Source organism: Peromyscus maniculatus, chromosome X (assembly GCF_049852395.1).
Source record: "Peromyscus maniculatus bairdii isolate BWxNUB_F1_BW_parent chromosome X, HU_Pman_BW_mat_3.1, whole genome shotgun sequence".
In the NCBI taxonomy this organism is placed as follows: Eukaryota; Metazoa; Chordata; class Mammalia; order Rodentia; family Cricetidae; genus Peromyscus; species Peromyscus maniculatus.
The window spans coordinates 106,682,964-106,705,513 of record NC_134875.1 but is presented as its reverse complement, the minus strand read 5'-3'; the positions used below and the strand labels follow the sequence as shown (position 1 = coordinate 106,705,513).

At 43.1% G+C, this 22,550-nt stretch overlaps 1 protein-coding gene and 1 pseudogene across 27 annotated transcripts in view; one reads left to right on the top strand and one right to left on the bottom strand.

Moving 5' to 3' along the window:
• Positions 1-22,550, top strand: part of LOC102902997 (F-box-like/WD repeat-containing protein TBL1X) — a 160,573-nt gene that overhangs the window by 50,026 nt on the left and 87,997 nt on the right. Inside the window, exon 1 of one of the 27 annotated variants that reach the window (XM_076561473.1) lies at positions 2,835-2,989. The exons of the other annotated variants lie outside the window; for them this stretch is intronic. The gene's annotated coding sequence lies outside the window, so the exon portion shown is untranslated. Of the gene's footprint in view, positions 1-2,834; positions 2,990-22,550 lie in introns of those variants that run through there. 27 annotated transcript variants of the gene reach the window in all.
• Positions 14,302-21,325, bottom strand: LOC121825618 (ubiquitin-conjugating enzyme E2 K-like; annotated as a pseudogene).

Here is a 22,550-nt window from a genome sequence, read left to right as displayed (position 1 = left end):
CACTGAACCACACCCTCCAACCTCCCCCCCCCCTTCCCTCTTGTAAAGAAGGGTGTGTGGGATGTTCCTTTGTATGGGTTTCCTGGGAGATGTTTGCTGTTTATTTTGTTTGGAAGATGCCATGTGTTCAGAGCCCCAGAGTGTCTTTCTTACTTGCTGGCAAGCCTAAAGTCTGCATGCCTGGCCTTTGGCAGGTACTGGTGGCTGGGAAAAGGTTGTGTGGCCCAGTGCCAAAGTGGATGTGCACTTGCTGTGAAGAAACTGGCCTGAGGCCCTTTCCCGGTGCTCAAGATAAGAATGGGCAGTAGAGCAGATGGATGACTTAGCTGCTTAGAACATGCTACTCAGTGAGTAGGAAGGAGAGAGAAGTGGCAGGTTAAGGTGGAGGAGACAGAAGATGCCAATCTTGGTTTCTGTCCTTTTTGTGGACCATGTGGTGGCCTGAATGAGGATAAGGGTAGATTGTGTGTGGGTGTATGTGACAAGGAATTCTCAGAGCACTGTGTATGTGTTAAAATATGTAGATACCTTGTGACCTTCACTGCAGTATTGTGGTTCCATGAAGGTCATAGGGCTAAATGAAACTTGGTGGATGGAATGACAGGGATCAGGGTGCATAGGTGGGGCTCCTAGGTGGATTAACCTCTTTTTACCTGTGCTTGAATCGGAAGAATGCATGATGAAGTAGGTTGTTAGGAGGTTTCAGTGCAGTTGCATAGGTAAGCAACTTGGTGCATGAGCAGTCAGTAAGGGTTATTTTTTCCTTTATAAACTTGGGGTGTTCTGTGATGGCCCCTCTTTTTACAATTGAGTTCTATTTATTTTTGACATGTTTAAAAAAATCCCCATCTCCCAGTGGCTTTCTGCTCATCAGAGTTATGTAGTATGTCAAAGGCTGTAGCACTTCTGGGTTGACTTCTGTGGGTTTTAACCTTTTGTTGCTGTGACAGAATACCTGAGGTAACTATGTCAAAGGAAGACAGGCTTGTTTTAGCTCATGCTTTCCATGTTTGGGGCCAATGGTCCCCTGACTCTGCTGCTCTTTAGGCTCATGGGTTGTAAGACAGGAAATAATGGGGGGATATGTGGCTGGGAAACAAGGCCTACCTGGTAGATATGAGGAAGAGAGAGACAGAGAGGACCAAGCTGAGACTTTGTGATCCAGTCACTTCCAAAATCCCCATCAACTGGCATCTACTCCTTTAGGCACAAGAATCTTCAGGGACAGTTCCTGTTCAAGAAGATACTCAAATATCTTCTGATAATCTTTTGACAGTTCTGTCTCCCCACCAAACTCCTCTGAGATGTGACCAAAAGCTGTGATATTTTCATCTGTGTTCTTTAGATCTGGCTACAGAGCCATGCTCAATGTGCTCATTGGGGCAAGGCTTTTAAAACTTGTGTCTAGTGATATACTTCATTCAGCAAGGCCGTACTACCTAAACCTTCCCCAAAGTACTACCAAATGAGGACAAAGTGTTCAAGTACCTGAGATCATGGAAGACATTTCTCATTCAAGCCAATACATGTGGCTCTCGATGGGGCCTTAGAAGAGATCTATATTTGTATATGGAGAATATCCATGCATATGCTAACTCTGTCCATTATAACCCAAGTATACACAGCAGCTGGTCATTGCAATACAGGAAGAATTGGGGGATGGTTTAAGATGAAGTCAGTGGGCCCATGTTCACTCTGGGCAAGCTATTACCTCTTTTTCCTCATCCTTGCCATTGGTGACATGAAGACATCATAACTGTGTGGCAACCAGGATTGGAGAGGAAGTAGTGTACTAGAAAGGTCACCAAGACAAAGAAACAGTGTCACAGAAACTATGTGGCAGCTCACTCATAGGAAGGAAGATGCTACAGGAGGCTGGGTATTGGAATCTGAGAACAGGATCACAGCCAGATGGGTCAGCCCAGGAGGAGCCAAATCAGCTTTCAGTGAGCCAGAGAGAAGCCAGAACCAGAAAGGCCAGAACATGACCATGGTCTTTCATTGTAGATAGTTCTCCTGCTGTGTTTCTGTCCTCACAAAGCTGACCATCTTATAAGGGAAGATAAATTAAAAACAGGGAAGTGACAGACAAGGCTGGAGCAGCCAAGGGAAGCGACGCCAAAGACAATCACTCTTCCCTTCAAAAATTTAGTGGATTAGGGCCGGACAAATGGTTTGTGTTCACAGTTCATGAAAGACTTAGGCCTTTCATCACCCACAAGTCTAAATGGTGAGGTTTTGCCCTGATGCTGTTTTCCCATTAAAAAAAAATATGATACTTATGTATTCACTAACGACTTGGGTATTCTTTGGAAAGGCCTCCAAATTTGTGACAAGCCCCAGGGAATATTATTGTGAATTGTTTAGCATCTTCTATTGTTTGTGACTCCCTCTGGTATTGTCTTTTAAAGGGTGTGAAAATGCATCTTTCTGTCAGCTTAGTTAGGCAAGAATGCAGTCCCATTCTACTGTCTAACTTTGCCTGGGCAAAAATGTAGAATCTTTTTTTGTGAAAAGTGTGTTAAGTAATTAACAATTAGAGGGGGAATTTCTGTTTACTGGGGTAAAGAGGGAGCCTGAGAATCAAACATTATAAAAATATAGCCAAAGAAAATAAAGCAAAATGCCTGTTTAGTGGAATTTAGCTCTGATTAACTCTACTAATTCAAGATCGTGGGAACAAATGGTCCTGAGGGGATAATGGGGCAATGCTATTTGTTCCTGGGTTTTTGTTTTTAATTCATTGCATGTTCAGTATCTGAGGCAGGATGCTTAGTATGTGGGACTTAAGCTGTCAGCGCTAGATTGGGCCCATTCGGTTCTGTTTCTCCAAGGACAAGAAAGGGATTTTGCCTGTTGCATACGAATTGACTGGATGGCTAGATTGAATTTAAGCTGAAGATGGACATGGGCAGGGCAGTGCGTATTGTAAGAGCAATTTACCAGAGGAATAAGGAACTGATGGTCCAAAAGCAGACAGTGATTCAGGGTGAGTGCATTCTCTTGTTTCCTCCTTTTCAGATTTTTGTATGCATTTATGTTTCTGACAGCACATACTGTTTATTTAGTTTATATAAAAAAACAAGATAGTAACAGTTTAAAAACTAAAAGCTTTCTCCCTCTGAATCTCACTTTCCATGGTAAGTTGTGATAATAATTTCTTGTGTATTTTCTAGGATGTTTTATGTGAAAATGTGTGTGTGTGTGTGTGTGTGTGTCCCCTAGTGTGTCTTGAACATATTAGCATACCAGATGGGCTCCACATCCCCAGGCCAATCATGGAAAATATCTCTCAGGGTTTATTGCACCTGAGATAAGAGAAGCAGTTCGTAGCTAAGCTGACAAGGTTTTTTAGCTAGTGAAGGAACCATGCAAATTGATTGAGGGCAGGGATGTTTGAGGGTGGGGTGGGAGTGGGTGTGTAGGAGTCTGGGTAGTTTTGCTGGACTGAGAAACAAGAAGCAGGGAATGTAAGGTGTGACAGGAACAGTGTGGCCTAGATACCATCACGTTGATAAGAGAGGCTATTCCTCTCCTGGGACTGGTACCTCAGAATTCAGTATGTGCATGAGCATGCATGTGTGTGTAGTAGCTACTTGTTTGAGCTGGGATTTATGTGTTCATTCAGTCAAGACCAAGGGCAAGGGCAGGCAGAGCAAGGACTTGGCTTTCACTCTTCACTTGACACTTTACTAGGTTTTGATGGGCCATAAGCAAAGATACACAACTCTGAAAGGTTGACAGCTGATGTAGACATTGTGGTCTAGGAAAATGATGTTTATGAATTAATTGCCTGATAGATGTCTGTCCACTCTATTCCATAACCCTCTGATTTATCTTTTATCTTTTTTTTGGGGGGAGCAATGATGATGATGATGACTAAGGACCAAATCCAGGGCGTTGTACTTGCCTAGCTAAATCCCCAGCCCTGTCCTTTTTGAACGAAAAACGTGAGTCCCACGATGGTTTACACCTGCAGTCTCAGCTACTCAGGAAGCTGATAGAAGAGGATCACATGAGGACCAGTTTGAATAGAGGAAATAGTCTCTGTAAGGTGATTTTGTCATCAGCAATGCTATGGTTGTAGTTCATGACTTGTCAAGAGTAAATGTCTGTGAATGTCTGACTTCTTAACTGCTTTGGGAAATTGCCTGCAATTTTATTTGCTAGGGGTGTAAGGTGGTAAATACATTGTTAAGTGATCAGAATTCCCTGGCAGGTTTTTCCATAGACCGAGTGCCTGGATTTCAGTTGCCTCCTCCTACCCTCAGGCTGTTCCCGGCAAGATTCACTGTCTGACACTACCCACTCCTAGCCTGGCTGATTTGTATCCTCTAAGCCTTGTTGGAAGCCACTGTTGCACTGGGCTGCTTAGTGGTAACTTCGGGACCAGAAAGAGGCATCCTACTAAGCCTGAAGGGAACTTTTTTTTTTTGTCACAGTGGGAGAGACTTGGGGACCAGATAGAGGCATCCCACTAAATCCTCCTTCTACATTTTCTGTCACAGTGGGAGGGAAGGGATCTTAAACTGATGAATGGGGTTACTCTGTCTTTATCTCGTACACTGCCATCATGAATTTGGGGAGACCTTGCTTTGAGCCTTCCTAAAAATCTAGGAGGAGAACAGACTGAGGGAAGCTACAACTCCATAAATTCTGTCTTTAGCATTCTTTGTCAGGCAGAGACTCACGTATCCTAGGCTGGCTGCAAACTTGCCGTGTAGCTAAGGATGATCTTAAACTCCTGATCTCCCTGCTGTGTACTGGGATTACAGGCCTGCTGCACCCATCACTTCCTGTTTATGTGGTGCTAGGAATGAAACCCAGGGCATTGTGCTTGGAGGCAAGCATTCTACTAACTGAGACACATCCCCAGCCCAACTGCTATTGGTAAGGCAGAAAGGGAAAGAAACCCCACAGAAAGAAAATGGGATGTTCTTAGACAGAAGATGGGTGTGTAGCAGTAAAAACTGAAGGAACCAGTCACTGTGTTAATTCTGTCTGACTACCAGGGCTAGGAAAGGTTTCTTTGTGCCCCTCCCTCTGTGTGTGTGTGTGTGTGTGTGTGTGTGTGTGTGTGTGTGTGTGTGTGTGTGTGTGTCTGTGTGTGTGTAGTGTGTGTGTGTGTAGTGTGTGTGTGTGTGTCTGTCTGTCTGCTTCTGTTTTAGGATAGCTACAGATTGCAAGAACTTAATCAGTGGACACTCAAAACTTGTGGTATATTGAGAGGCAACTACTGTCCCAGAACAATGGAAGCTCAGTTACTGTGTAATTGGATGCTGCAGCTTTGGATAGAGAGGAAGAAGGCACTGGGAGCCCCTAGCCCACACCCCCTAGACCTTTGCTTTAGGTACTGCTGGGTATCGAGGATATCCTGGATAGGACAAAAGCAGTGGGAGTCCCTGGCTCGTGTCCCCAAGCCTCTGCTCAGGCACATCTCAGTCTTCTTCTCACTTCCTTGTTCCTTGTCACCATACCAACTTCTGTAAGTGCTTTTCAGTTTTCATAATTCCCTAGAGTGTCGCTGTGACATAAACAGAGCAGGTATGACTGTCATGGTGTGTGCATCTTAGAGACATCCTGTTGTTTGTTCCATAGTTATGAACTTGGTGAATGACAGTGTGGGACAAAAACCTGTGTCTTGGGGTTTTGGTTGACTATGTGTCCTGGTTGCCTTCAGTGCATCCATGGACTTGATTTTATTGGTCTTCTTGGTGTGTCTCCTCATGAGGTTACGGAAAGGAAATCAACTAGTCAGGAGTCCAGGTACCATGCCTACCCAAGTATGAGTCGTTTTTCAACTTTCTGTGGTTCTCATTTTTCAAGGCAGCAGGGATTCTGGGTATCATTATTTTTATGGTTCTAGGAGATATGGCTCAATTTTCATCCTCACACTCATCTTCCTTATTTTTTTCTGTTAGCTTACATACTCTATATGGGGCATCCTAGGGCACCCAGTTAATTGCAGAGTGGCACGTTGCTTATGTGCAACATAAACAATTATAAGTATACATTACAGGGAGTTAATGAATGCCTATTTCCTCATCTACTTTTGATTGTGTAGGTGGGTGGCAGTGTATGTACACATGTGTATGTGAGTGTGCACATACAGGCTAGAGGAGGGTGTGGGCTAGCTTGCTGCCCTTAAGACAGATTCTTTCACTGAATTGAGAACTAGGTTCACCGACAGCAAGCTCCTGCAATGTTTCTGTGTCCTCCCTTCACAGCTCTGGGATTAGAGATCATAGGGCCATGCCAGACTTTTTGCATGGCAGCTGGATATCTTGAACCCTTGTTTACATACACAGCAAGTGATCTTTCCATTGGTCATTTCCCCAATCCCTTGATTTGTTTTTATTTATGTACGTGTGTGTGTGTGTGTGTGTGTGTGTACTTGTAGAGGTCAGAGGACAGTTTGCAGGAATCAATTCTCTCCTTTCACTATCTAGGTCCTGGGGATCAAACTTAGGTTGTCAGTCAGTCAGGGGCAAGTGCTTTTACTCACTAAGCTATCTTGCAGGCTATCCTGAAGAAATTGCTGCCACAGAATTCCTTCAAGCAAACATAGGCAACTTACTATCACAGCGACCTTGATTTTGTTTTGTTTAATCTACAATAATACTTTTCTTCAGTCATTTGCTATCTGAATTGTCCTCGTTGTGTTTTGTTTTCTGTCTCTTTAGTCTTCTCTGTGTGGGAGAATCTCCCCTACTTCCTCCCAGGGCATGGGAGTTCTGATTATCTCTCTGTTTTCTTATGGTTAGAGTGAGATTAAGAGCTGCACAGCTGACCGTTCCCTATAGAGTCGTGGATGAAGGTACACCCACCAAGTGGCTCCCTTTGGAAGGTGGTGGCCTCTGTAGTAGGTGGGCAGTCTGAGATATCATTACTGCTTCTTTGTCACGTCTTTCTCATTCAGTAGTTAAGAGCATTTACTGTTCTTCCAGAGGACCATCAATGTATTATTACACACGGCGAGAAGGGCACATTTGGGGAACTATGGTTCTCTGTTAACAGGATTCCACCAGTCCTATTCACTTGCATGTTGACAGTGGCTAGCTTCATGATAAACACAGGCAAAGGAGAATGATTGGGAGAGAGACCTGCAGACCTACAGAGTGAAAAACATTCTGTTTGGGCAACTCCTCAACCCATATACTGTCAGTTAAAAACAACAACAAAATTATGTGTTTCTAATTCTCCTATCCATTTTGCATCTATTAAAAGACAGTCTTTTTATTTTCTTTTAGATCTGTTTTTATTGTATGTGTATGAATGTTTTGCCTGCATGTATCTGTACCACGTGCATGCCTGTGGAGGCCAGAAGACAATGTTGGATCTCCTGGAAGTGTGTAGTTAAAAGTTATAAGTCACCATGTAGGTGCTGGGAATTAAATCCTGGTCCTTTGCAAGAGCAGCAAGTAACTTAACTACAGAGCCATCTCTCCATCCCCCTAGTTAATAGTCTTTAAAAAGGACCTTTAGCTATACTTTTTTGTAAAAGAATTCCTGTGGGATTTTGATTGTCAACTTGACAGGATCAAGGCTCCCCAAACCTTTGAGGTATGTGAGTGAGGAATTTCTACATTATGTTAACTGAGTTAGTGTCCTAACTGTGGGCAGCACCACCCCATGGGCAGGGGTCCTGGACTGAATGAAAAGGAGACTGCGAGCTGAGAACCAGCATTCACCCCTCTGCTCTTCGATGTCTGTGTAGTGTGTTCAGCTGTCTTGAAAGGTTGTGCTCCCATGCTTCCTCTGCCAAAGTGTGAGCCAAAACAATCCCTTCTATCTTTAAATTGCCTTTGCAGGTATTTTGTTATAACAACAATAGAAGTAACCAATTCAGTCATTTATCCATTAAAAATCTGTTATAAGCTGGGTGTGATGGCACACACCTTTAATCCCAGCAGAGTCTGGAGGATGTCTATGAGTTTGAGGCCAGCCTGGTTTACAAAGAGAGTTCCAGGACTGTTACACAGAGAAACCCTGTCCCGAAGTACCAAAATAAATAAGTAAGTAAGTAAATAAATAAATAAATAAATAAATAAATAAATAAATAAAAAGATGTTATGATCCATCATTGTCATACTTGTGTTAGATGCACAGATGCTTTAAATATGACTAGTGGGAGTCTTTTCAAAATGTGTCCTGGGTCTTTTGGTCTTGTTCCTCTATGACCTTTTAAGCATATTCTTCCTTTCTGGGATGCAAAGCTATTCCCATTCCTAGAGCAAATTCCCAGGCCCTGGCCTAGATCATGTCTTTTTGCCATGGCAGTTAGAAGCTTAGAGCTGTTAGCTTGCTCATTGCTGTTGGTGGTGTGTCTTGGCTCTTTCAGTGATGAGATCCTGGAGGTGGATATTGTTTACCTGTGTGGCTTCCTGCTGATGTTCACTGCCAAATGCAGCTCTGAAGAGTTTTCTTTTCTTTTAACATATCTCTGTAGTGGTTTCTTTATCCACTGTTGCACAGCCCCCATCCTGTGTATTTAGGTCCTAGAGTTAGGGTATTGGTCTGTGCCAGTCTTTAGTCTACACCTGCTGGGCCCAAATCTGTAGATGTAACCAACCGTCTTATTAAATAAGAAACACAGAACCAATGTAAAAGAGAAAGCCAAGAGGTCAAAGCTCAGAGCTAAAATCTCACCCTTCCTTCTGCAGTGGTCCTAGCTCTCCGAAAGAGAGATACTTCCTGTGTGTACATCTTTTCATAGTCTTTTTTTTCTGCCTTCTCATTGGTTGTAAACCCAAACACATGACTGCCTCGTCACTGTCTGTATGTACAGCCCCCCAAGTCTTAAAGGCATATGTCTCCAATGCTGGCTGTATCCCTGAACACACAGAGATCTATGGGATTAAAGGCATGCGCCACCACCGCCACACTCTGTCTATGGCTCTAATAGCTCTGACCCCCGGGCAACTTTATTTATTAACATACAATCAAAATCACATTTTAGTACAATTAGAATACCACCACACAAATCTATAAACTTTTTTTTTAAAGAGGACTTCAAGCTTTGAACATTTTGGCATTTTTAAGTAGTTGATGGTAGAGGGTGGAATTAAAAGAGGTGAATTGGATCAGGTGACAAAATATTTGTTCTTATAAATATGAGGAACTATGTTCAAATCCTCAGCACCTATGAAAACCTGGGTATGGTAGCATGTGTTGTAATGCCAGAGCTCAGGGGTGGGGGCAGAGACAAGATCCCCAGAAATTGCTAGCTGGCTAGTTTAGCCTATTGATGAGCTCTAGGTTCAGTTGGATACTCTCTCAAATACCTATGGTGGAGAGCAACTGAGGAAATCATTTGATGTTAGCTATAGGCTCGCACATGTGCTTGCATGAGTACAAAACATGAACTTTATTTCATGACGTACAGGACTGCTTTCATGATAGTCAGTCTTTAGCCCCAGAGGGAAGACTGTGGAGGGTGTGGGGGGATGGTGGCCACAGATCAAAACTGTTCTGAGGATTCAGGGCCAAAGGCGCACTTGTATGACAGTTCACTCACTCTGAGCCCACCCTGGAGAATTGGCTTGATTTCTAAGAGCCCCTTCACTTGTGAGCTTAGTTGTGTTAAAAGGAGCTACAGGCCTAGGATCCCAGAAATAGCCTGTGATTCTCCAGTCTGGTTCTGCTCTGTATGTGGGGGTAGGGCATGGGGATAGGAGTTGGATGAAAGTCCCCATTGAAAGCACGGTTAAAAGGATAAAAGAGCTTTGATGTAGACTGTTTCCAGCCATCCATTTAATTCTCAGTCCACAAGTGGAAAGAAAATAAACAACCATTCAAAAGTAATATTTATGTAACCTGCAGAAATCTCGGCCAGCCATGGGAATGATGATGCGCTTTGACGTGCATGATGGTCTCCTGAGTTCCCCCTGGCTGTAGGCTTCTGAGCAAAGCTAATGGCGGGGGAGGGCGTGAGCGAGAGAGCAATCTCTGTTTCTGTTGGAGTCCTCTGAATCTTCTTCATAACATAGGAACTTTTTTTAAATGGAAAAATGAGTTGTGCAGATTTTACATTTAGGTCATTTTCATGGAATGTAGGTCACTCACACAGATGCAATGGGAGAGTATATTGTTTTCACTGTTTTGGTATATATATATGTGTATGTATATATATATGTTGTATTGTGTATGTATGTATGCACATGTTTGCATGTGGACTCAGAGGCCAGATGTTGGGTGTCTTTCCTCTATTGATCTCTACCTTTATTGTATTTATTTTTATGAAAAATGGGCTTTTAAAAAAGATTTATTACATTCCTGTGAGTGTATATTGTATGTGTACATGTCTATAGAGGCCAAAAGAGGGTGTTGGTTCTCCAACAGCTAGTTAGAGATCGTTGTGAGCTGTCAATTGTGGGTGCTGGGAAGCCAGTTAGGAACCTCCAGGGGAGTAGTATAGGCTATTAACTACCAAGCAGTCTCTCCAGCCCCTATGCCTTTAATTTTCAGGATTGAAACTCACTGGCTGCTGAGCTTCAGGAGTCTACCTATTTCTGCCTTTACACATTGCTTGGGTTAAAATCCCATGCTACTGAATCTGGTGTTTTATATGTATTTGAGGGATCTGAACTGAGGTCCTCACACTCAATGCTTGCACAGTGGGCACTTTATCCACTAAGTCATTTTCCCAGCCATGTATTGTATGTTTTAGATCCCCCCAAAAAGAGAATTACGGTGTGATTTAAAAGAATCTGGGAAGATAGATTGAGCTAGTATTGAGGATGGAGTGTCCTTCAGATAAGCCCAGGCTGGTTGGGTGTGGTGGCTCACCTCTGTAATCCCAGCACTCAGGAGCCAAGGTAGAAGAATTGCTTCAGTTTGAGGCTAGACTGGGCTGCACAACAAGTTCTAAGTCAGTCAGGGCTGCATAGCAAGACTCAGCCTCAAAAAACGAAATTAGAAACAAAACAACTGGGGTTGTTTTCACATTGCAAAGTTTGGACCAGTTAGGATGCTGTTTTGTGTGTGTGTGTGTGTGTGTGTGTGTGTGTGTGTGTGTGTGTGTGTGTTCGTGTGCATGTTCACGTACCTGGGTATATAGCCTGACTATCAGCGAATCCTGGGTATGTGCCCAATGAAGCTAGAGGTTGATAGTCAGGTGTCTTCCTCAGTTGTTTCTCAGTTGCAGGGTCCCTTACTGAACCTGGAGCACCCCAATTTGGCTAGCCTTGCTAATCAGGGATCCACATGTTTCTGCCTCTCCAGCACCAGAATAACTAGAACATACCATTCACCACACTCATTTTCTATAGGTACTGAGGGTCTGAACTCAGATTTTCATGCCTTGTATGGCGAGCAATTTACGCAATGAGCTATCTGCCTCAGGCCCAGGGCAGTTGTTTTTTAACATCCTTCAAGGGCCTTTGTCGGTCCTTTTTTCCAGTTGTCACAAGCGTTGGGGGAGAGATACTTCTGGTCTCTGCTAGATGGAAGCCTAAGATGCTGTTGCAAGTCTGTAGTGCCCTGTTCTTGTTTCCTGCCTGCCCCAGAATGATGTACCTCATACAATGTCGTCACCAGACTGAAGTTTGCAATTCCTAAAAGATGTTCCTCTGATCTCATTCCTTAGCCTACGTGGCAAGGTTTCCCCAGCTGCTTCCTCATATGGAAATAGAGATACATAAAGATAGAGGGGCTCCCTTGCAGACTCAGTGTTCCCTGGAAGCACGGAGGTAGAGTTTTGTTGGCCCAGAGCCATTGTTAGACATGTTTTTCACTCCCAAGTTTTTACAAGGAGGTTTTCCCCATGTTTTTCCTCGGAAATGAAGTTTCAGAGGTGGGGAATATATTGAAGGTACAAACCTCTTCTGTGTACCTGGAACAGCAGGGGTTCAGCCAATTCCGAGATGCAGAGAGCAGAGTGTACCTTTCTTCCCCTGAAGAACCTCCAAGCAGACTGGAGAGGCAGCTGAGGATTCTGGTGACACACACTCCAGTTCAGGGGACAGGTGGTGCATGTTCCAGGGACACTGAGCTGAGCTCAGACAGGGCCTGTGTAGAGCAGGTACAAAGGAGGGACAGAGGTGAGGCAGGTACTGTCCAAAAACAGGGCAGGACCATGCTAGGCAGTGTTTGGGTGGTTTGAGGGAAGAGAAGATTGGGCCCCACCTGAGGTCAGGCAGGTGTTTTATGCCATTCGGATGGAAGCTGTGTGGCCTGCAGGTTTGTATCTGATGTTGTGTGCCTGTGCAGTTGAGGCATTGCATTCTGCCTATAGTATATGGGATTTGGGAGATCATAATGTGTGTGAAGAATGAAGGAGACAGGCTGAGAATCTAGAGAGCTTTTTATTACCTTCTGAGTTCAGGGTCAGATGAGAATTGCTTGAGCTTGCATCCATGTCTGTCTTTTTTGTTGTTCGTTTGTTGCTTTAACGGTAACTGTTCATTTTCATACCATTTCCCCCGAATTCTGAAATTGGAGAACATGGACTGTCAATACAAATCCAGAAGCAAGTGGAGATGTGTGGATTTGCTGAAAGCAAAGACAACTCATCAGAAAGTATGACAGGAGGCATGGGCCCTGGCGCAGTAGGTAAAATGCTTGCTGTGCAAACATGAGGACCCGAATTGGAATCCCTAGCACCTGTGTAAAAAGTGTCCGCAGAAAGGCACGATGGTGCACACCTATAATACTATAAATGATGACACTGAAGCTTTGACAGGAAGATCTGGGGCTCATTGGACATCCACTCGAGCCAACCACTGGGCTCCTGGTTTAGAGAGCGACAGACAGACAGACAGACTCAAAAAATAAGGTCAATATCTGGCTTCCACATGTATGTGTGCACACACATACATACACAGAGCAATGTTCTTCTCTACTGTTGCTATTTCTGCAGCTGTAATCTCAACTGGCATGACTTGGTAGGTAGAATCATGACCCTGAAGGGGTGTCCCTTTCCCACGCCCACAAGCAGTGAGTTTGTGCTTTTTAACATGGCTCTAAAGGCCTTTGCAGGTAGAATTTAAGGATCTTTTTTGTTTTTTTGTGTTTTGTTTTTTATTTGTTTGTTTTTCGAGACAGGGTTTCTCTGTGTAGCTTTGGAGTCTGTCCTCCCCACTATGTAGACCAGGCTGGCCTCGAACTCACAGAGATCCGCCTGCCTCTGCCTCGTAGTGCTGGGATTCAAGGCGTGCGCCACCACTGCCTGGCTCGAATTTAAGGTTCTTAAGATGTCTAGATGGTCCATTTGCATGCAGAGTAATGACAAAGGTGATTTGAGCAGAGCGGAACTCAGGAGGCTCAGAATCCAAGCCCAGAAAATTGGTTTTCTTAATAATATATGTGGAGTGGAAAATCTACTTCATAAATGAGGGTTTGGGGTCTTACAGGTCTTAGCATCCAGTAAGCAGACATTGTATAGTTTCATCAGCTGGGTTGTATTGTGAATAACAAGACACATTGTATGTATTTCAGTTTTCATCACAGCCCAGCTGAAAACCATTGCTGTGTACAAATAGGACCACATTCAATAACATTTATTGTTAGGATACAGTTTGAATTAGAAAGCTGTTATCTCCGGGCGGTGGTGGCACACGCCTTTAATCTCAGCACTTGGGAGGCAGAGGCAGGCGGATCTTAGTGAGTTCGAGGCCAACCTGGGCTACAGAGTGAGTTCCAGGAAAAACAAAACAAAACAAAACAAAAAAACAAACAAGCAAAAAAAAAAAAAAACAAAGAAAGAAAGCTGTTCTCTGTGTTTCTTACTAAATTCAGTTATGCTTTCATGTATTTGACAGGAGAGGGAATGTATGTATGTTAAATCACCTTACATCCCAGAGCAAATAGAGAATTTTCATATCTTGAGAAATTTGTAGTTGTGAGGTTTTTGACTGTCCAATAACAATGTACCAGGTATGTGATGTTTGACATTTGTGCATTCTGGCTTCATTCTCTCCAGCCCCCAGCAAAATTTTCCTTTTATAGTTCTATGATCCAGTGACCTTTTGTGTGTGTGTGTGGGGGGTGTGTGGGTGTAACTGGGCAGACATTGATATCTTGGTGAAACCATGAGAAACACATTTGTGACCCACTCCTCCCTGGCAGCCACGAATCTATTTGTGTCCACAGATTTGTATAGTCTCACTTCAAAAAAATTTTATGCAGGTGTTTGATTAGCTTTATTTGCAGAGCGGGGATTTTTCCCCCCAGTCTCCAGTGGTGCCTAGATAACATCATTAGGCAATAATATCAGTTTAAAAGACATTTATGCAGAATCCTAAATTACATGTGTTGGTGGCCCTCACAAAGCGGTGAGCATGGCTGGCAACAGCTCCTGTATCATTCACTCAGGAGCACTGCAGCTGCTGTTTCTGTATCCCATGATTTGGAAGACAAGGCCACTATTACTGTATTTCTATCAAAGTATTTAGTACCCACGTTTTATTTTTTCTTTCTTTTTAAATTTTATTATTTTGGGGAGATGTATTTTGAACTAGAAACTGGTGCTCCAGCATATACATGTGCCTCCAGTTGGGCTGTCTGCTTTAACATTTCAGGATTCTGCACATTGATCTTTCAGGATATACAGAAAAGTACCCTCCTCCCCCCATGATAGAGCCAATATTAGGATGCCATATTTTACTGATAAACCAGACCTTAGGAGGATTAAGTGGATATATTTCTGGTATTTTTATCTCTAGTTCATCTCTTCCTCCTTCATATGGTGTGTCTGGAGGGTCCTGCTATTTCTCCCCTTAATTCTGCAAAAGTCTCACCTATAAGATCTACTTTAATTTGGTTTTTGCTCGTCTGTCCTTATTTCTGCCCACATGTCCCCAAATTATAATTCAGAGGAAAAATGGATCTTTTTTCACGTTAGAAAAAGATTACTATTCCTGTATGACAATTTACTAAATCAGCTCAAGAAAATACCATTGCCACGATCTCCATTATATAGAAGCATTCTACATGGTCTAGAATATTGTCTTAATCTGCAGATAAGACTGAGAGCAGGCATGACGTTGGAGCAGTAGCTGAGAGTTTATATCCAATCACTAGCTTAAGGCAGAGAGCGAGAGCGAGAGCGAGAGCGAGAGCGAGAGCGAGAGCGAGCGAGAGAGAGAGAGAGAGAGAGAGAGAGAGAGAGAGAGAGAGAGAGAGAGAGAGAGCTATTCTCATGTTTTAAATGAGTGGGTTGTAGAATTCATATGTTCTTTTGTATTTGGCCTCCTTTATTTATGGTATTGTTTTTCACCCTACTGTATCCATTCTTGTTGCTCTCCCATCCCTCTCTCCCTCCCTCCCTCCCTCCTTCCCTCTCTCCCTCTCTTCCCCTCTAGTACTGACTAGAGTGTTGAACCCAGAACCCTGCTCATGCTAGGCAAGCACTCTACCATTGAATTATATCCCCAGCATTCTTTATGTCTTATTTTGAAACAGGGTCTTGCTGAGTTGCCCAAGGTGGCCAGAAACTCACTGTAGTCCAGACACACCTGTCTCAGCTTCCTAAGTATCTGGGATGACAGACCTGCACCACTAGGCCCAGCTGCTGTAATAGATGAAGGTTCATTCATATTGTGACGTGGATGAATGGTAGATGACTCACTGTACTATGATACCTCATTATTACACTGTATCTTGTATATGCATTGACAAAAAAACATGCTGTGTTTTGTTTATCCATTCTTCAGCTGATGGTCATAGACTTTCTGCCTTTTGCTGTTGTGAAAATAGCTGCTATGGTATGTCTTCGATTATATTCTTAGGAGCAGAACTGTTGGGTCAGATTATGTTATGGTTTCAATGATAACTGTCTCCCATAGGCCAGTGAGCTTTGAATACTGATGCTGTTTGGGAAGGTTGTGGAGCCTTTAGTGGGGTAGCCTCACAGAATGAACTGGGGTTAGGTCTTGATGCCCTACTTTCCTGCTTTGGTTTCTTGTCTAGGTAAGCAATGTGACCAGTTGCTGCCACCTGCATCTTCCCTGCCATGATAGACTGTATCTTTTAAAACTTGGAGTGAGCCTAAATAAACTCTTCTGAACTAAGATGTTTGCTCATAGCAACAAGAAAGCAAATGTAAATCTTCAACTTTAAATTTTTTTAAAAAATATGTTTATGTGTATTTTGCCTACACATATGTCTATGTATCATGTACATGCATGCCTAGTGCTGATGGAGGCCAGAAGACGACATCAGAGCTGCTGAAACTGGAGTTAGAAGGTTGTAAGCCAACCTTGTAGGTGCTAGGAATTGAACCTGGGTTCTCTGGAAGAGCAGCCAATGTTCTTAACAACTGAGCCATCTCTCCAACCTCACGTTCAACTTTTTTTTCCCCGAAGATATTTTTTCTTCTCTTTTTTAATGTGTGTAGTGTGGAGGCAAGAGGTCAATGTCAGATGTCTTCTTCTATTGCCCTCTACCTTCTTTTTTAAGACCAGGGACTCTCAACGACTCTGGAACTTGCTGATTTTGCTGGAGTGGCTGCTTACAAAGCCACAGCATTTAACTCTCTCCACTGTGCCTGGCTTTTTACATGGGTGTCAGGATCTGAACTCAGGCCTTGTGCTTGTGTGGCAAACATTTTACCAACTGAGCCCTCTCCCCAGCCCCAACCCTTTATTCTACACTTCTAAAGCACAGAGTGCAGGAGTTCCTTGATTTCAAAGGTACAGACCAAGCATGAGGCCAGCTGAGTGACACAGTTTTTCAGAATGGAAACTTTAATGCAGGAACAAGATGGCATGGCGTGAAAGTCAAAATAAGATACCATGCGTGCCCCTGAGGGAGTGTGAACAGAGTTTTCAGGAAAGGAAGAACAAAATGTAAGTAGAGTAAAGTGAGTAGGACAGCAGGGTGCTGGACTGCAGGAGGTGCTCACTCACTCTCATGTGGCCTGAGTGACAGATGCCGTTCTTTCACTTAAGCCATAGGGATGAGTTTTAGGGCTGCTTGTTTGAGGGGCAACAAAGGACTGCAGATGCTATAATTTGCCTGAGGCATAGAACTGGAGCTTCAGAGTGTCATTGTGAAGTACAGAGCCTTCTACCACAAAATGCTAAGCACTGTAAAATGGCACTCAGCAGCGGGAGGGAAGAGGTGCATTAGTTTCCACTGGCTGCTGTAACAATCTTCCTTCCATAAACTTAGGTGAGTAAAATAGCACAGGTTTACTGTCTTACAGTTTGTAGGTCACAAATCTGAAGTCAGCTCATGGGGCTAAAAGCAGCATCATGTTATTTTCAGGAGACTCAAGGGAACCCTATGTCTAGATTTCCTTAGCCCACAGCTACCACATCCCTTAGGCCACAGCCCCTTCCTCTCTGAAAACCAGTAGAGATGGCTTGCATTTTTCTCATGAAGGATCTCAGGCATTGGCTCTTCGGCCCCTCCTTGTTTAAAGGACTGTTTTGAGAACACTGCTTAGGATAGAATTGATTTGTGTGATGTGACCTGCTACTAGAATACTAGTAGTGGGAGGGAAGCTCAAGTGTTGCTATTTAGCAAATACCCCCTCATATAACTCAGGGTGATTTCTTTCTCTCTAAATGCTGTCAGCTCTTTAGCAATCTAATTTCTCTCTTCAACTTATATTCCCCCTTGTCAGTAACCAGACATAATTCCATCTGGAGGGGATTAAAGTGTGGGAAATGCTGATGGGGAGAAGGACATTATTTCACTTACTACAAATGGAATCTGAAGTATTGTATATAATTCTCGAGAATGTTACTGGTGGTCCCCATCTCCACCTCCCCTGGTAGCATAGGATGCACATGTCCAGGCAGCTGATGGAAGAAACATGTTTTGTTTGTTTTTTTTTTCAGATAGCAATGTATTTGATGGTATGTTTTTGAATAATGAGCTACAGTCAGACTTCTGCTTTAGGAAGAATTGTATGTTATGTTTTTGCTGAAGAATTGATCAGGTTGACACCAATTCTTGTCACTATGCAGAGATTACAGAGTACTACCAATGGAAATGACAGTACATGTGGATGTAATGTTAAGGGTGCTATGTGGGTACAGTGATAGGACTTAAGATTTGATGGAGAGAATAATGGGGAAGGAGAAAGGAAGAGAGTTCAAGATGGCAATGACAGTGTTTGGGGTCTGTTGAAAAAGGGCACCAGTTGGTAAGTCAGAATACTGAAGAGAACTTAAGGTTACCCTTGACATAATGACTTCTGGGTACCACACAGGGAGGGACTCAAGTGGAGATATGAATGAAACTGCCTTAGTCACTATTCTGTTGCTGTGAAGAGACACCATGACCGTGGCAACTCTTATAAAAATAAAACATTTAATTGGGCCTTGCTTACAGTTTCAGAAGTTTAGTCCATTGTCATCATGGCAGGAAGCTTGGTGGCATGCAGGCAGACACGGTGCTGGAGAAGTCTTTGAGTTCTACATCCAGATATGCAGGCAGCAGGAAGAGAAGCCACTGGGCCTGGCTTGGGCTTTTGAAACTTTCAAGCCCACCTCCCAGTGACACTTCCTCAAAGAAGGCCACACCTACTCCCAAAAAGCCACACCTCCTAATCCTTCTCAAGTAGTGCGGTTTCCTGATGATTAAGCCTTCAAATATATAAACCTATAGGGGCCATTCTTATTCATATGTTCCCATCCTGACCTGTTTCATACATGTTGAATGGGCCAAACCCCAGTGCAGCCCTGGTTGGCTTGGAATGGGGAGTCCACGTGCAAGGCTCCAGGACTCCGCCTTTGAATGTGGTGGCTATTACATAAGGCAGTGATGGAGGCGGTTCTGAAACAGCAATGCCAGATGGTTCTGGGAAGTGGGCAGGTCGAGGCTCAGTGTTGCATCTGTAGAGTTTATTGAGGTTATTGTTTTAACACAGCAGATGCAGATGGCTCCTTTGGTGATTCACACGGTTCTAATCTGGGGCCTATTTTTCTCATTTATGTTGTCATATTTAAGAAGTTCTAGTGTCTGTGTAGAGACATATGCCCAGGACTTGACTTTTCCTAGTTGGTTCAGCTATAACTTCCACCATCTTGGTTATTGACCAAGTAAAACATATGGTGGCCATGTGATCCATCATCCAAATATAGAGTTTTGAAATAGAATCACTATTAATAATGATCATTCTACCATTGCCAGCTTTTGAAATGGCAAGACTTTGTGACATCTTTCTAGTTCCTTCCATCTGTAATATTTTCATCAGTCTACAATATGATAAAATATTGTCTATCTAGTAAGCTGACTTACATTTGTGCCTCAGAGGCTAAGCTCTCAAGAATGTAAAGAAAAGGTGGTATTCAGTTCTCAGTCACTACCCTTCCAACTTGCAGAATACTGAGCAAATGTGTTTTTAAACTAAACTTGCTTGCTAAAATTTGAAATGAATCCATACACACCAAATGACTATTCTCTATGTGCAAGACTTGAGATTTTAGAGGAGATATAATAGACCCTACTGGGGCTAGAGAGATATAGCTTAGTGGTTGCGAACACTTCTTGCTCTTCCAGAGGACTTAGGTTCACACCATCCATAACACCAGTTTCAAGGCATCTGACACTCTTCCCTGACCTCTGTGGGCACCAGGCATACATCACGTATACATACATGCAGGCTCATACATGCAAAATAAAACCTAAAAACAAAAACCCACGAGACAGAGAAAGACAGAAGGTAGACACTTGCTTTATTCTAGCCAGGAGAACAGTAGAGAGGACATTTGCTATCAAGATAGAAGTGACATCACCTTTGTTGTATTTGCTCGGTCAAAGGCACATAAGTCACTAGGTTCTTATCACAGAGGAGAGGATTCATTTAGTCACTGTCTTCACATAGATGAGGGAGGAGCTGGCACAGGGAAGAGAGCCTGTTCAGCAGTTGGCTCTTGGGTAACCAGAGATACTGCAATTCAAGTTTGATGCCTCTGATTCGCATCTTGCAATGATCATGTTGCTAGACTGAAATGTTAGTCATAATTTGCTCATTATAGTTTTTTCCCTCCAAAATTCCCAACTCAAATTTTTTTTTTTTTTGGTTTTTCGAGACAGGGTTTCTCTGTGTAGCTTTGCGCCTTTCCTGGGACTCACTTGGTAGCCCAGGCTGGCCTCGAACTCACAGAGATCCGCCTGGCTCTGCCTCCCGAGTGCTGGGATTAAAGGCGTGCGCCACCACCGCCCAGCTCCCAACTCAAATTTATGTAAATGTTTTAATGGTAGATGTTTCAAAATTATTTCTCAAGAAATCTGGAAAATTTTTATGTACCCACCAACTATTGTTAACAATCTTAAGTCCATTGTCTCATAAGTGTGACCATTTTATAAATAATCCTCAGACATTTGTGAAATAAATGGGAATATAGATTATTTAAACATCATCCTGGAATATAATATTATTATGTAGCGTAATCTCGTTATTAGGTGTGCTTTTCTGAATCATTATTATATTGTGAAAGCCAAGCTTTGGGTTTTACTGTATAGGTGATCCACACTTTTTTTTTTTTTTTGATGGCCTCTTGGAGGCCAGGTATGGGTGGCTCATGCCTGGAACTTCAGCATTTAGAGGTAGAAACAGCAAGAATGCTGGAAGTGGTAGGCCAGTGCTGGTCCACATAGCAAGTTCTAGGACAATCAGAGCTACATAAGGAGGAGAACCTATCTCAAAGGAAAGTAGAGGAAAGGAAACAAATCTGCAGTGGGTGTATGGCTCAGTTGGTGGAATACTTGCCTAGCATGCAGCTAACTCTGGGTTTGTTCCCCAGCACTGCATAAAGATAAGGTAGTGCATGCATATAATGCTGGAACTCAGTCGTTGAAGGCAGGGGATAAGAAATTCCAGATTCCCTTTGGCTGTTTAGAGAGTTCCAGGATGCCCAGAGCACATAGTGAGGATCTGCTTCAAAAGAACAACAAAGAAAGGTTCTTCAGCTGAGGATATAGTTAAGTGGTAGAACACCTTCCTAGCACATGTGGAGCCTCAGGTTCAATCTCTAGTACTGTAATAAACATTTTTTGGTTTTTCGAGACAGAGTTTGTCTGTGTAGCTTTGCGCTGTTCCTGGATCTCCCTCTGTAGACTAGGCTGGCCTTGAACTCACAAAGATCCGCCTGCCTCTGCCTCCCAAGTGCTGGGATTAAAGGCGTGCGCCACCACCGCCCGACATAATAAACAAATTTTAAAAGTAGATAAGTAATTTTTTAAATGGTTTTTGATTTCATATAGTATTACTTATAGCAAGTTGAAGGCTTGAAGGCAATGGCGAAAGACCCTGATCTAGCCACATGATGGGTTACTAAACAACTGTTAAAAATATTAAGTATACTTACCTGGCAGGGAGGGGAGATACCGTGATCATGAAAGTGTTTTTCTTAGGGTGAGGCTTATCCATTGTACCCTGGACGTGCTACCCCTGTGGTTTCCCCAAATGTGGGAAACTCATAGTGGTGGACTGCATTCTCACTCTCCCCTTAAAAAAATATTATGGAACTGGTATAGTTATTGGCACCAAAATGCAACTGCAAAATGCAACAAGGTGTTTCTGCAACCCCCAGGGACAGGCAGCTCATATGGGCCTGTGGGTGCTTCTGCAGTATATTCTCCGAATAAGCTAGGCTGCAGGGTTCTGTGCTGTAGCCATTCAGATTTTAGTTGCTTAGCTGGTTTTTAGTATTGTCCAGTTAGCCAGGATTGAGGATTATTAAAAGAACTGTCCCCTTTGTTCACTGAGCTTAGCCTGTTCCTACTTCAGAATGTTTTCTTTCTGGGACCTGTGGAAGAAATTTTATGCATGCATAAAAAATCTAATAGGGGAGTTTCTGATAGTCTGTCTTTATTGTTGAATAAGGACCTCATTGTCTTCACTTGGTAGATTCCTGAGAAACCAAGAATCAGATCTGTGGTTCCCGTCCTCCTGGTAGGAAGTTGTATTCACTGGCAACCTTTGTACAGTGCCTTCATGTTGGCTTCAGCTCCATTTCCCTGCTGTGGTTACCTTCTGTTTGCTCTGGTCCATCTTCTTATTTCATTTTTGCTATTTTGTATGGGATTGTGAGAGCCTTGATCGTTTCTTTTTTTCCTGTTTTCCTGGGTGGAGAAAGATAAGGATTTCACTGAGTGAGACTGTTGTGGTTTCTTAGAGGTTGTTAGCTGGCAGTAGCTTTTAAATTCTGGTGTGTTAGCGGCATGCATCCTATTTTAATCTCGCTTCCTGTGGAAGTGCCTCGGGGACACAGTGTATTTCTAAATTTAGTGTGATGAATACTGGATCACACACAGTTTCTGCCAGACCCTAGGCAAAGCTTTGGAGGTCGTTCAGGTCTGCACATGAAGGATAAAGTTCTTCAAAAATAGTTTATACAAAAAAGATTCCTAGTGACTAACAAAGCACCCAAATCATTGAATTTCACTGCAATTAAAGGGGTCTTGGGGGCTGGAGAGATGGCTCAGTGGTTAAGAAAGAGTTCTCTTGCAGAGGACCTGAGTTCTGTTCCCAGCACCATGTCAGATGGCACACGGATGCCTGTAACTCTTAACTCTAGGGGATCTGATGCTCTTTTTCTGACATCTGTGGTATATCCACACATGCATATATACAAAAATAAAAAGATAACTTA